Source organism: Pan troglodytes, chromosome 10, assembly GCF_028858775.2.
Source record: "Pan troglodytes isolate AG18354 chromosome 10, NHGRI_mPanTro3-v2.0_pri, whole genome shotgun sequence".
In the NCBI taxonomy this organism is placed as follows: Eukaryota; Metazoa; Chordata; class Mammalia; order Primates; family Hominidae; genus Pan; species Pan troglodytes.
In genome coordinates this window covers 49,745,267-49,758,108 of record NC_072408.2, presented here as the reverse complement: position 1 = coordinate 49,758,108, position 12,842 = coordinate 49,745,267, and positions in this window count along the sequence as shown.

The following is a 12,842-nucleotide window of genomic DNA, read 5'->3' as shown; positions in this document are numbered from 1 at the left end:
TACAGAGACCAAAACAACCCTTGAATATTATTGGATGGTGCTGCCTTAAGAATTCAAAAATTCACCCACTATCTTTGGGAAAATAATGGAAAAAGACTGGAGGTGCTTATAACTAGATGAAGGAGTTCTGCTACAATGTATAGACGACTTAGAGCAAGCCATGATTCTGAATAATGCTTGTCCAATACTATTCTAGTCCTAAAGCATCTGACCAATGTGGATACAAGGTATCCCCACAGAAGGCCCAAACCTGCAAATGAGAAGTAACCTATCTTGGCTTTGGGTTAAGGCGGGACAAATGAAGCCAATGACTGACTGAAAGCAGGCAATAGTAACCATCAAAGCTCCAAATAATGGAAGGCAATTGCAAGGATTCCTAGGAATGGCTGGCTTCTGTCAAATTTGGATTTCTAATTTGGGGCTAATGGCTAAACCATTTTATGAAGCTTTAAAAAGATTGAACTCAGAGCCCCTGCCCTGGACAGATGAATGTCAACAGGCATTTTATGCCAACAAAGAAAAACTGCTATCAGCCCTAGTGTTGGGATTGATGGATCCCTAGAAGTTCAAACTCTATGTCCATGAGAAACAAGGCACAGTCTGGCTGTGCTGATCCAAAGGCTAGGAGATATTCCACAACCCATAGCCTATTTCTCTGGCAATTGGACCATGGAGCAAGACAAAAAGCACATGCAGGACTGGGAGTTTGATAAAAACAGACCCAGGAAAACTGATGCTTATGGAACAATTCTACTCCCTAAGGCCATGGTTTATTTAATTTTAAGACATCTACATGCGGAGACATATTATAGGAGAGATGCTCTTGCTTACCTAGTGTGGCCCTACTCTGAAGCCCACACACTTCCAGAAAACGATTCATAAAATAACACAAGGATGTGTTTTATGTGCTGAGAATATTTCCAAGACTGAATGAAGTCCCCCCAACAGAGGATACAATACAAATGGATATGCTCTTTTGAGGAATGGCAGGTAGACTTCATTCAAATGCCCATGGCCAGTGGAAATTGCAGATTTCTTTTGGTATTTGTAGACACATATTTTTGGATGTGTCGAGGCATACCCCACAAAATCTCAAGGGCTACAGATGTAGCCAAAGCATTGTTGAAGGAAATAATCCCGATTTGGACTCCCATGCACTATACAGAGCTACAAGTTCTTCCATTATTTCAGAAGTTACCCAGAAGATAAGTCAAGCATTATAGATTCAATGGAAATTGCATTCATCATGGAGACCACAATAGATGGGAAAAACAGAGAAGATGAACCACACCTTAAAGAAGACAATAGCCAAACTCTGCCAGAAGACTGATCCAAGCTAGGATGAAGTTTTGCCTATTGCTTTGCTCTGATCAGGGTAGCACCCCAAAGCGGGCTTGGATGAAATCCTTTTGAAATTATATATGGGAAACTCTTCTAGATCCCCTTGCCAGGGATTCTGCCTTTGAATTTCTTAAGTGAGTCTAGAATTAGGCAACACATGCAGCAATAGTGACAAACATTACTGACTATGCATCAGCTTCCTCTGTCCACGTCTGCCTACCCTACAGATGAGCCCCTTCCAGGAGACAAGGTGCCATTAAAGTCGTGAAAAAAACGTCTGGATCAAAAACTGGCTGAAAAGTGGACTGGACCCCATGATGCGCTACTGACCACTCATTCATCAGTCAAGCTGTCATCCAGTCATCAGTCTGGAGTAAGACTATGGGTCCATAAATCTCAAACAAAGGCAGCCCCACCCTGGCCTGACCACGCAGAGGAGCCTGCTTGGACATGTAAACCAAAAGAGGAGTTAAAACTACTACTTAAGAAAAACTCTGTAGAGAAGTAACATTTTTTGGGTAATTTCCTATAGAATGAAACCCTTGTTAGTGCCTTCAAATTTAAATTTATTATTACTGTCTACTGCTGCCACCACTAACCTTTTCCTGCAATGGGCACAACAGTATGCAGATGGTTGACAGCAGGACTCCTGCTGAATCTGTGGCCTATTGCCTTTCTCTAGCAGCCTGGGCCTGTCTTGGTAAGTATCACCTATACAGAGAAGTGACTGGCCACACTTGCAAGCCTTCATAGAAGACCTTAAGGAGTAGGTTAGGGGCACAGATGTCAGGTGTTACCAGAAAAGACATAACCCATGGCCCATAATAAGACTCTCAATGAATCTGGACATGGAAAGCCTTTTTCATGGAAATGTAATATAGGAAAGGGGAATAGCATTGCTCACCCTTCTACTGGACAAAGAAATGATAATCTAAGACATAAAGCCCCAGTACTCTCACTCTAAGAATGAGTTTCTTCAAATCTAGAATGGCTTTTTATGGCTGACAGCATCAATGGTACACTTAAGTCCCCTTCTTCTGGGGGCAGTGGAATCATACCCTAGACTGGAGTCAAATAGTGCTGGAGGCATGGGTTGGATTCCCTCAGAACAATGTCAACCTACCATAGTTGTATAGAAAAGGGACTTGTTTGCAATAAATTGGTCCCAATGACCCAGCCTTAACTGATATGTTCCTAATGGAACTCATTGGTTATGTGCTACAAACCTCTTGTGCTGGCTACGATGATGATGGCTAGGATGCTGTACTCTGGGCCTCTCCTGGGCTCAGGGACACTGGGAAAAGACTGTAGAAAAGCCTGCCAACCCATGGGCAAAGATTTCATGATGAAAATGTTAAAAGCAATTGCAACAAAAGCAAAAATTGACAAATGGGATCTAATTAAACTAAAGAGCTCTGCACAGCAAAAGAAACTATCATCAGAGTGAACAGACAACCTACAAATGAATGGGAGAAAATTTTTGCTATCTATCTGACAAATGTCTAATAGTCAGCATCTACAAGGAGCTTAAACAAATTTACAAGAAAAAAAAACAACGCCATCAAAAAGTGGGCAAAGGATATGAACAGACACTTCTCAAAAGAAGACATTCATGTGGCCAAAGAAACATGAAAAAAAGCTCAACATCACTGATCCGTAGAGAAATGCAAATCAAAACCACAATGAGATACCATCTCATGCCAGTCAGAATGGAGATTATTAAAAAGTCAAGAAACAACAGATACCAGCAAAGCTGTGGAGAGATAGGAATGCTTTTACACTGTTGGTGAGAATGTAAATTAATTAGTTCAACCATTGTGGAAGGCAGTGTGGCAATTCCTCAAAGACCTAGAACCAGAAATACCATTTGATCCAGCAATCCCATTACCAGAGGAATATATACCCAGAGGAATATAAAACATTCTATTATAAATATACATGCAGGTGTATGTTCATTGTAGCACTATTTACAATAGCAAAGACATGGAATCAACCCAAATGCCCATCAATGATAGACTGGATAAAGAAAATGTGGTACATATACACCATGGAATACTATACAGCCATAAAAAGGAATGAGATCATGTCCTTTACAGGGCCGTGGATGGAGCTGGAAGCCAATATCCTCAACAAACTAATGCAGGAACAGAAAACCAAGCACTGCATGTTCTCACTTATAAGTGGGAGCTGAACAATGAGAACACATGGACACAGCAGGGGGAACAACACATACTGGGGCCTGTTGGGGGGTCAGGGGGTGGGAGAGCATCAGGATAAATAGCTAATGCCTATGGGGCTTAATACCTAGGTGATGGGTTGATAGGTGCAGAAAACCACTATGACACATATTTACCTATGTAACAAACCTGCATGTCCTGCACATGTATCCTGGAACTTAAAATAAAATAAAATAAAAACACACCTATAAATCAAAAACACAACAAAAAAGTATCTAGGTAACAAGTAACATAATGAGTGAAACAGTACCTCAGATCTCAATATTAACGTTGAATGTAAATGGCCTAAATGCTCCATTTAAAAGATACAGAATGGTAGAGTGGATAAAAAAAAATCACAAACCAAATATCTGCTGTCTTCAAGAGACTCTCCTAACATGTAAGGATGCACATAAACTCAAGGTAAAGGGATGGGAAAGAATACTGCACACTAATGGAAACCAAAAGCAAGCAGGAGTAGCTATTCTTTTATCAGACAAAATGGACTTTAAAGTAACAACAGTAGAAAAAGACAAAGAAGGACATTATATAATGATAAGAGGATTAGTCCAACAGGAAGATATTACAATCCTAAATATATATGCACCTAACATTGGAGCTCTTGAATTTATAAAACAATTACTACTACAGCTAAGAAATAAGATAGATAGCAACACAATAACAGTGGGGGATTTCAATACTCCAATGATGGCACTAGACAGGTCATGAAGACAGAAAGTCAACAAAGAAACAATGGACTTAAACTATACCCTAGAGAAAGGAACTTAACAGTTATTTACAGAGCATTCTACACAACAACTGCAGAATATACATTAGTTTCATCAGTACATGGAACATTCTCCAAGATAGACCACATGATAGGTTACAAAACAAGTCTCAATAAATTTAAGAAAACTGAAATTATATCAGATAGCCTCTCAGACCACAGTGGGATAAAACTGGCAATTAACTCCAAAAGGAACCCTCAAAACTATGCAAATACATGGAAATTAAATAATCTGCTCTTGAATGATCTTTGGGTCAACAATGAAATCAAGATGAAAATTAAAAAATTATTTGAACTGAATAATAGTGACACAACTTACCAAAACCTCTGAAATATAGAAAAAGTGGTGCTAAGAGGAAAGTTTATAGCATTAAATGTCTATGTCAAAAAGTCTGAGAGAGTGCAAATAGACAATCTAAGATCACACCTCAAGGAACTAGAGAAACAAAGAGAAACCAAACCCAAACCCAGCAGAAGAAAAGAAATAACAAAGATCAGAGCAGAACTAAATGAAATTGAAAGAAACAAACAAAAAATTACAAAATACAAATAAAACAAAAAGCTTGTTCTTTGAAAAGATAAACAAAATTGACCATTAGCAAGACCATTAGTAAGATTAACCAAGAAAAGAAGAGAGAAGGTCTAAAGAAGCTCAGTTGGAAATGAAATAGGAGCTATTATAACATACCGTGGAAATACAAAAGACGATTCAAGGCTATTATGAACACCATTACATGCACAAACTAGAAAATCTAGAGGAGATGGATAAATTCCTGGAAATATACAACCCTTTAGATTAAATAAGGAAGAAACAGAAACTCTGAACAGACCAATAGCAAGAGAGATTGAAACAGTAATTTAAAAAATTGCCAACAAAAAAAGTCCAGGACCAGATGGATTCACAGCTGAATTCCATCAGACATTCAAAGAAGAATTGATACCAATCTTACTGAAACTATTCCAAAACATAGAGAAAGAAGAAATTCTCCCTAAATTATTATATGAAGCCAATATCACCCTAATTCCAAAATCAGGAAAGGACATAAAAAAGGAAACTACAGACCAATATCCCCAATGAACATAGATGCAAAAATCCTCAACAAAAAGCTAGCTAACTAAATCCAACAGCACATCAAAAAGAGAGCACATCATGATCAAGTGGTTTCATCCTATGGAGGCAGAGATGATTTAATATATGCAAGTCAATACATATGATAAGTCAATAAATATGATAAATAAACAGAATTAAAAACAAAAACTGTATGGTCATCTCAATAGACATACAAAAAGCATTTGACAAAATTGAGCATCACTTTATGATTAAAACTCTCAGCAAAATTGGCATAGGAGGGACATACCTCAAGGTAATAAAAGCCATTTATCATCCTGGTTAACACAGTGAAACCCTGTTTCTGCTAAAAATACAAAAAATTAGCCAGGCATGGTGGCAGGTGCCTGTAGTCCCAGCTACTCGGGAGGCTGAGGCAGGAGAATGGAGTGAAACCCAGGAGGTGGAGCTTGCAGTGAGCCGAGATCAAGCCACTGCACTCCAGCCTGGGCGACAGAGCAAGACTCCGTCTCAAAAAAATAAAAAAATAAAAAATAAAAGCCATTTATGACAAACCCACAGCCAACACTATACTGAATGGGGAAAAGTTGAAAGCATTTCCCCTGAGAACTGGAACAAGACAAGGATGCCCATTTTCACCACTTCTATTCAACATAGAACTGGAAGTCCTAGCCAGAGCAATCAGACAAGAGAAAGTAATAAAGGGCATCCAAACTGTTAAAGAGGAAGTCAAACTGTTGCTGTTCACCAATGATATGATTTAGATCTTGGTAGGACTGTATACCTAGAAAACTAAAGATCCATCCAAAAAGCTCCTAGATCTGATAAATGAATTCAGTAACATTTCAGGATACAAACAGAAACACATCCCATACTCATGGATGGGTAGAATCAATATTGTGAACATGGCCATGCTGCCAAAAATAATCTACAGATTTCAATGCAATTCCCATCAAAGTACCATCACCATTCTTCACAGAACTAGAAAAAACAATTCTAAAATTCATATGAAACCAAAAAAGAGCCTGCATAGCCAAAGAAATCTTAAGGAAGAGGAAAAAATCTGGATTTGTTCAAATTACCCAATCTCAAACTAAACTAGAAGGCTATAGTTACCAAAACAGCATGGTTCTGGTATAAAAATAGGCACATAGACCAATGGAATAGAATAGAGCACCCCAAAATATAGCTAAATACTGACCTTTGACAAAGCAAACAAAAGCATAAAGTAGGAAAAGGACACTCTATTCAACAAATGGTGTTGGGTTAATTGGCAAGCCACAGGTAGAAGAATGAAACTGGATCCTCATCTCTCACCTTATACAAAAACCAACTCAAGATGGATCAAAGACTTAAATCTAATACCTGACACCATAAAAATTCTAGAAGGTACCATTGGAAAAACTCTTTTAGATATTGGCTTAGGCAAAAATTTCATGACCAAGAACTCAAAAGCAAATGCAACAAAACAAAAATTGATAAATAGGTCCTAATTAAATTAAACAGCTTCTGCACAACAACAATAAAAAATAATCAGCAATCAGTCAACCCACAAAATGGGAGAAAATATTTGAAAACTATGCATACAACAAAGGACTAATATCCAGAATTAACAATGAATTCAAATAAATCAGCAAGAAAAAAGCACATAATTGCATCAAAAATTGACCAAAGTACATGAATATGCAATTCTCAAAAGAAGATATACAAATGGCCAACAAGCATATGAAAAATGCTCAGCATCACTAATTATCAGGGAAATGCAAATTAAAACCACAAGGAAATACCACCTTATTCTTGCAAGAATGACCATAATTAAAAAATAAAAAAATAACAGATGTTGGTGTGGATGTGGTGAAAAGGGAACACTTCTACACTGCTGGTGAAAATGTGAACTAGTCTAGAACCACTATGGAAAACACTATGGAGATTCCTTAAAGAACTAAAGTAGAACTACCATTAAATCCAGCAATCCCATGACTAGGTATCTACCCAGAGGAAAATAAGTCCTTATATGAAAAAGACACTTGCACATGCATGTTTATAGAAGCACAAATCTCAATTGCCAAAATATGGAACCAGCCTAAATCCCCATCTACCAATGAGTGGATAAAGAAAATGCGATATATATATATAACCATGAAATACTACTCAGCCATAAAAAGGAACAAAATAATAGCATTTGCAGCAACCTGGATGGAGTTGGAGACCATTATTCTAAGCAAAGTAACTCAGAAATGGAAAACCAAATATCCTATGTTCTCATTTATAAATGGGAGCTAAGCTATGAGGATGAAAAGGCATAAGAATGATATAATGGACTTTGGGGACTCAGGGGGAAGTGTGGGAGTGGGGTTAGGTATAAAAGACTACACATTGGGTACAGTGTACACTGCTTGGGTGACAGGTGCTCCAAGTCTCAGAAATTACCATTAAAACTTTTCATGTAACTAAAAGCCACCTCTTACCCCAAAACTATTGAAAACCTGAGTAGTGTATGTATACATCCTAGACAACTCAGGAAATCTCATTAGCCCTGCAAGATATGCATAAACAAATTAAAGCTATGTCTGATCCCACATTGTCACCAGATCAATGGTTTGTGCCCTGGTTTGGGTCAGAACCATCCTGGTGGGAAAAGTTACTTGTGACCTTGACCATAATTGCAGGAATAGGCATAGTTCTTTGCTGCAGATTCTACTGCTGTTGTACATTCTGCATGGAAATGCAAGGTAAACTCTCCCAGAGACTTGCAAATCTCCAACAGTTTTCATCTGTCAGCCCAGGTATGTGAGAATATTTCCAGTTCCAGTAGATCAGTTCCGTGACAATGTCCTTTAACTACAACCTCATTCAGCAGGAAGTAGGCAGAATGAACACATCGCCCATGTTCCACAGAAATGGAATGGAATTTGGCAGTGGGGAGTTGTAATGAGTACCCTATTTTTAAATATTTTTTTGTTCCTTTCTGTATTAGTTGGGGTTTTCTAGAGGGACAGAATTGATAGGATATGTGTATATATAAAAGAAAGTTTATTAGGGAGAATTGACTCCCATGATTACAAGGCAAAGTCCCACAATAGGGTATCTGCAAGCTGGTGAAAGACAGAAACTGGTAGTGACTCAGTCCAAGTCCAAAAGCTTCAGCACGAGGAAAACTGACAGCGCAGCCTTCAGTCTGAAGGCCTGGGAGCCCCACAAGTCTTTTGCTGCAAGTTCCAGAGTTCAAAGACTGAAGAACATGGAATGTGAAGTCCGAGGGTGGGAGGAGAGGAAGCCAAGTGTCCAGCAGGAGAAGAGAGAGAGTGGAAAGACTCAGCAGCAAAGTAATTATCCCTCTTCATCTGCCTGCTTTGTTCCAGCTGCGCTGGCAGCCAATTGGATGGTGCCCACCCACACTGAGGGTGGGTCTTTCTCTTCCAGTCCACTGACTCATGTCAGTCTCCCTTGGCAACACCCTTACAGACACACCCATGAACAACACTTTACCAGCCATTTAGGCATCCCTAATCCAGTCAAGTTGACACCTAATATTAATCATCACACTTTTTCTTTTTCCTCCTTGTTTACTTTATGTTTAATTTCTTACAAATGAAATATGACCTTTGCTCTCTTTCTTTCCACCAGGTACAATGTCCTCCTTATCTAATTATACACTTGCTTAGAAGTTCCAGGGACTGAATCTTAAAACAATCCAAGCACCTATAGAATTTTTCCCCACCAGGAGAATACCTCAAGGTTGCAGTTAATTTACAACCTGATTACGCCAGGATGCCCCAGCCCATTCACCAGAGGGGGCAATGACTCAGGACAAGTCATTGGTGCAAGTCACGTAGACCTGCAACTTCTTGCCCCTCCTGCATTCTCCCTCTACTAAGCTTTCCTTTTTAAGCCGTTGCATTCTGTCCAAAATTTGAAATGGTTTCTCTAAGGCATGAAGCTGTTATGGGAGGGGGACAGGGACGTGCTGGGTAGAGAAAAGCGGGTCCTGGGCTAGGGCTTCACCCTCAGGCCTGTGCCCACGGACCTAGGTGAGGACAGGCACTCCTGCCTTTGGCCCAAATGTTGCATTTTCCAAGACCACCCTGGCCTGCCATGCCCACATCCTGTGCCTATAAAAACCCCAAGACCCTAGCAGGAACACACAAGCGGCTGGACGTGGAGAGAAACACATCAGCGGAAGAACACACAAGCGGCTGGATGTCCAGAGGATGTCGAGAACACCAGCATGCCAGCAGGCCATTCTCCCGGTGGAACGTGGAGTTTAGCTGAGGGGGTTGGAAGACGCCTGGGCCGCTGAGTGGCCCAACTTCAGGGGAAAACCTTCCCACTCCATCCACTTCTGGCTTCCCCCATTTGCTGAGTGCTACCTCCATTCAATAAAACCTGCACTCATTCTCCAAGCCCAGGTGTGACCCGATTCTTCTGGTAGACCAAGGCAAGAACCCGAGATACAGAAAGCCCTCTGTCCCTGCGGCAAGGTAGAGGGTCTAATTGAGCTGGTTAACACAAGCTGCCTATAGATGGCAAAAATAAAAGAGCACGAGGTAGCACAGGCCCACTGGGGCCTCAGGAGCTGTAAACATCCATCCCTAGATGCTACCGTGGGGTTGGAGCTCCACAGCCTGCCTGTCTGCATGATTCCCTAGAGGTTTGAGCAGTGGGGCACTGAAGAAGCGAGCCACTCCCCCTGTCGCACACCCCGCGATGGGGGACAAGGGAACCTTTCCCGTTTCAGAGCCGGGGCCATTTCCCCACTGTTAGTTCTGGAATAAAGTGACTTTTCTTCTACCACACCTTGTACTTGTTATCTGACTTTGCAAGTGGTGAGCGACTGAACCTGCATGGAGTTGCAATATTAGTGTTTTTTCTTTGTTTGTTTTGTTTTTGTTTTTTTTTTTTTTTTTGAGACAGAGTGTCGCTTTGTCGCCTAGGCTGGAGTGCAGTGACGCGATCTCGGCTCACTGCAAGCTCCGCCTCCTGGGTTCACGCCATTCTCCTGCCCCAGCCTCCCGAGTAGCTGGGACTACAGGCGCCCACCCCCGTGCCCGGCTAATTTTTTTGTATTTTTAGTAGAGACGGGGTTTCGCTGTGTTAGCTAGGATGGTCTCGATCTTCTGACCTCGTGATCCACCCGCCTCGGCCTCCCAAAGTGCTAGGATTACAGGCGTGAACCACCATGCCCGGCCACAATATTAGTGTTTTATTTGACCTCTCTCGTCCTCCTTTTTCAGTCAGTTTCTAAAGGCATTTGACTTCTCGGTCTCCATCTTTTTAATTTCACACCATAGCTGGAAAGCACTAAGTTGATATTTTAAAAATAATTCAAACATTCAATTTTAGGTCAAATATAGCGAATTTGGAAAATAGTAGACAGCTTATTATTAATAAGAACCACTACTAGTGCACTATCTTTAAAACAATGTAAACTAGCAAATTTGAGATGCAGAATAAAGCCCAGAACCTACATCTAATTCTGAAAGCACCAAGAACATAAAAATCCAACTTACTACTGAATGTCAAAGTAGAAAATAAAGTGCTATAATTTTCTTTACTTTCCTATTAAAGGAGAATTTATCTAAATTCAAAAAACATGGTTTAAGAAGCAGTCTATTTAAACCATGTCTAAATTCATCTGCTGAGGGTATAGTGTGAATGTTTTATCAACAAGGACATGATGATTCTTTTGTCTTCTTATACTACAATTTAAATTTTATTCTTTAATTTTCTGAAATGTGTCAAATACCAATAGCCTCTGGCTGCTTATAAAATATTTATGTAAAAAATTATTCAATAAAAAAATCCAAACAGCAGCTGAGCTCATACATAATTTAGCAAATGGAAAACTACTTCTATTCATGTGCAGAGGCCAGACGACAGAGATGATACTCCCCTGAACCCTGAAGGCAAATGTAGAGCAAGAGAATTCTGGCAGAGAAAGAGGGGAGGAAGAAGCCAATACCAAATACAAATGGCCCTATTCTCTTTTATACAATATTCACATTTGGAGCCAGAAATGGGGTGACTTAGCTCCTCATTATTTCCAAAAAATGGCACATGTCCCAGCTACTTGTCTCTTAAATCTCTTTCAAGTAAATAAGTAGTGTTTTTAGTCTTTTGGAGTGGGATGGATTTCCTCTGACCATTGGCTGAGAAGCAATCAGTCTGGTGTATGTGGCTCCACCCTGAAGCTTTGAGTGGAATAGCTTGGTAGATTTTTAATGGCACCTGGACTTGGATTCTTTTAACTACTGACTCTAGGCTTGAAATTCAATTCTAATTTACCAGTATGAAAGCATAATTTTTATGAAGCTGCAATTCAGTATGTTTGTGACCCTATCCCTCTATTCACATGCAGAAGTAATGAGCTCTAATGGATTGCTCTTGCCAGATACACTGATGGCTGTGTGCAGGCTGTCCAAAAATGCAATGTCTCCCGTCTAGTGTTTCTCTTCCCTTATATACAGAAGTGAAGGCCTTGCGCAGATTACTCTTTCAGATGTATATAGGCCCAGGGAAACCAGGAGGTATTGATTATACAATCAATAATTAGATTACAGGCACATAATTATACTATGGCCTAGCTATTCTGTATTCCAACAGGGATTTTATTTTTAATGTTTTGTATCTAACTTTTTGAATTTTGATGATGTTATTAGTTGTATTTTTAGCAATAAAAATAAATGGAATCTTGTTATTACAAAGATGAATAACCATGGAAAATAACTTCTTAGTCTCTAATGGCCAGGTTTATAATTACTCATTTGCACATTTGATTGGTCATTGTAACATAAGAAATGGTAAATGAATAATATTGGCTATAAAAACCTCAGAAGTAGACGCTTACCTTCTTTTTTAAAGAAGTGTATGTCTAATAAAACTGAAACATTACAGTTAGCTTGTGACTGCCTCCTGTTTTTCCCTGTATCTTTTCTTTGTGATTTTTGCTTTCCTGGGATGCAAGGCTTGAAGATAGAGCAGTTACACCCTCTTGCTCAGAATTCAAGTGTCATAAGTTGAGAGCATATATTTGGCCTTCATAAATAGTTAATATCCTCTAGGGATTGTATTTTGTGTAGTATACAGGCTTTAATATGAGAAAGAGAGACCCTTTCTACTCTCCTTCCCTATCAATCAAGTCATATTTCCCTCTTTCTGCACTCCAAGAAGGGATGCCCCATCTCAAATGCTGGGTAGCTCTATTTGATTATACATACTATTTTTATGTAATATTGCTGTTTGACTTTGTCCCCAAAAGAGTATAAGTAGGAATATTTGTTGTCTCCACAGAATCAGGTGTACACTTTCTCTCATTGTTTGAGAGGCACTTTTTCTTTCTCTTTTAAGAGAGGCACTGTGGCACTCTAACCCCCTCGCCAAATTCTCCCCTGCCTCAGGCCCTTTGCACTTATCCTAGATATCCATCTGG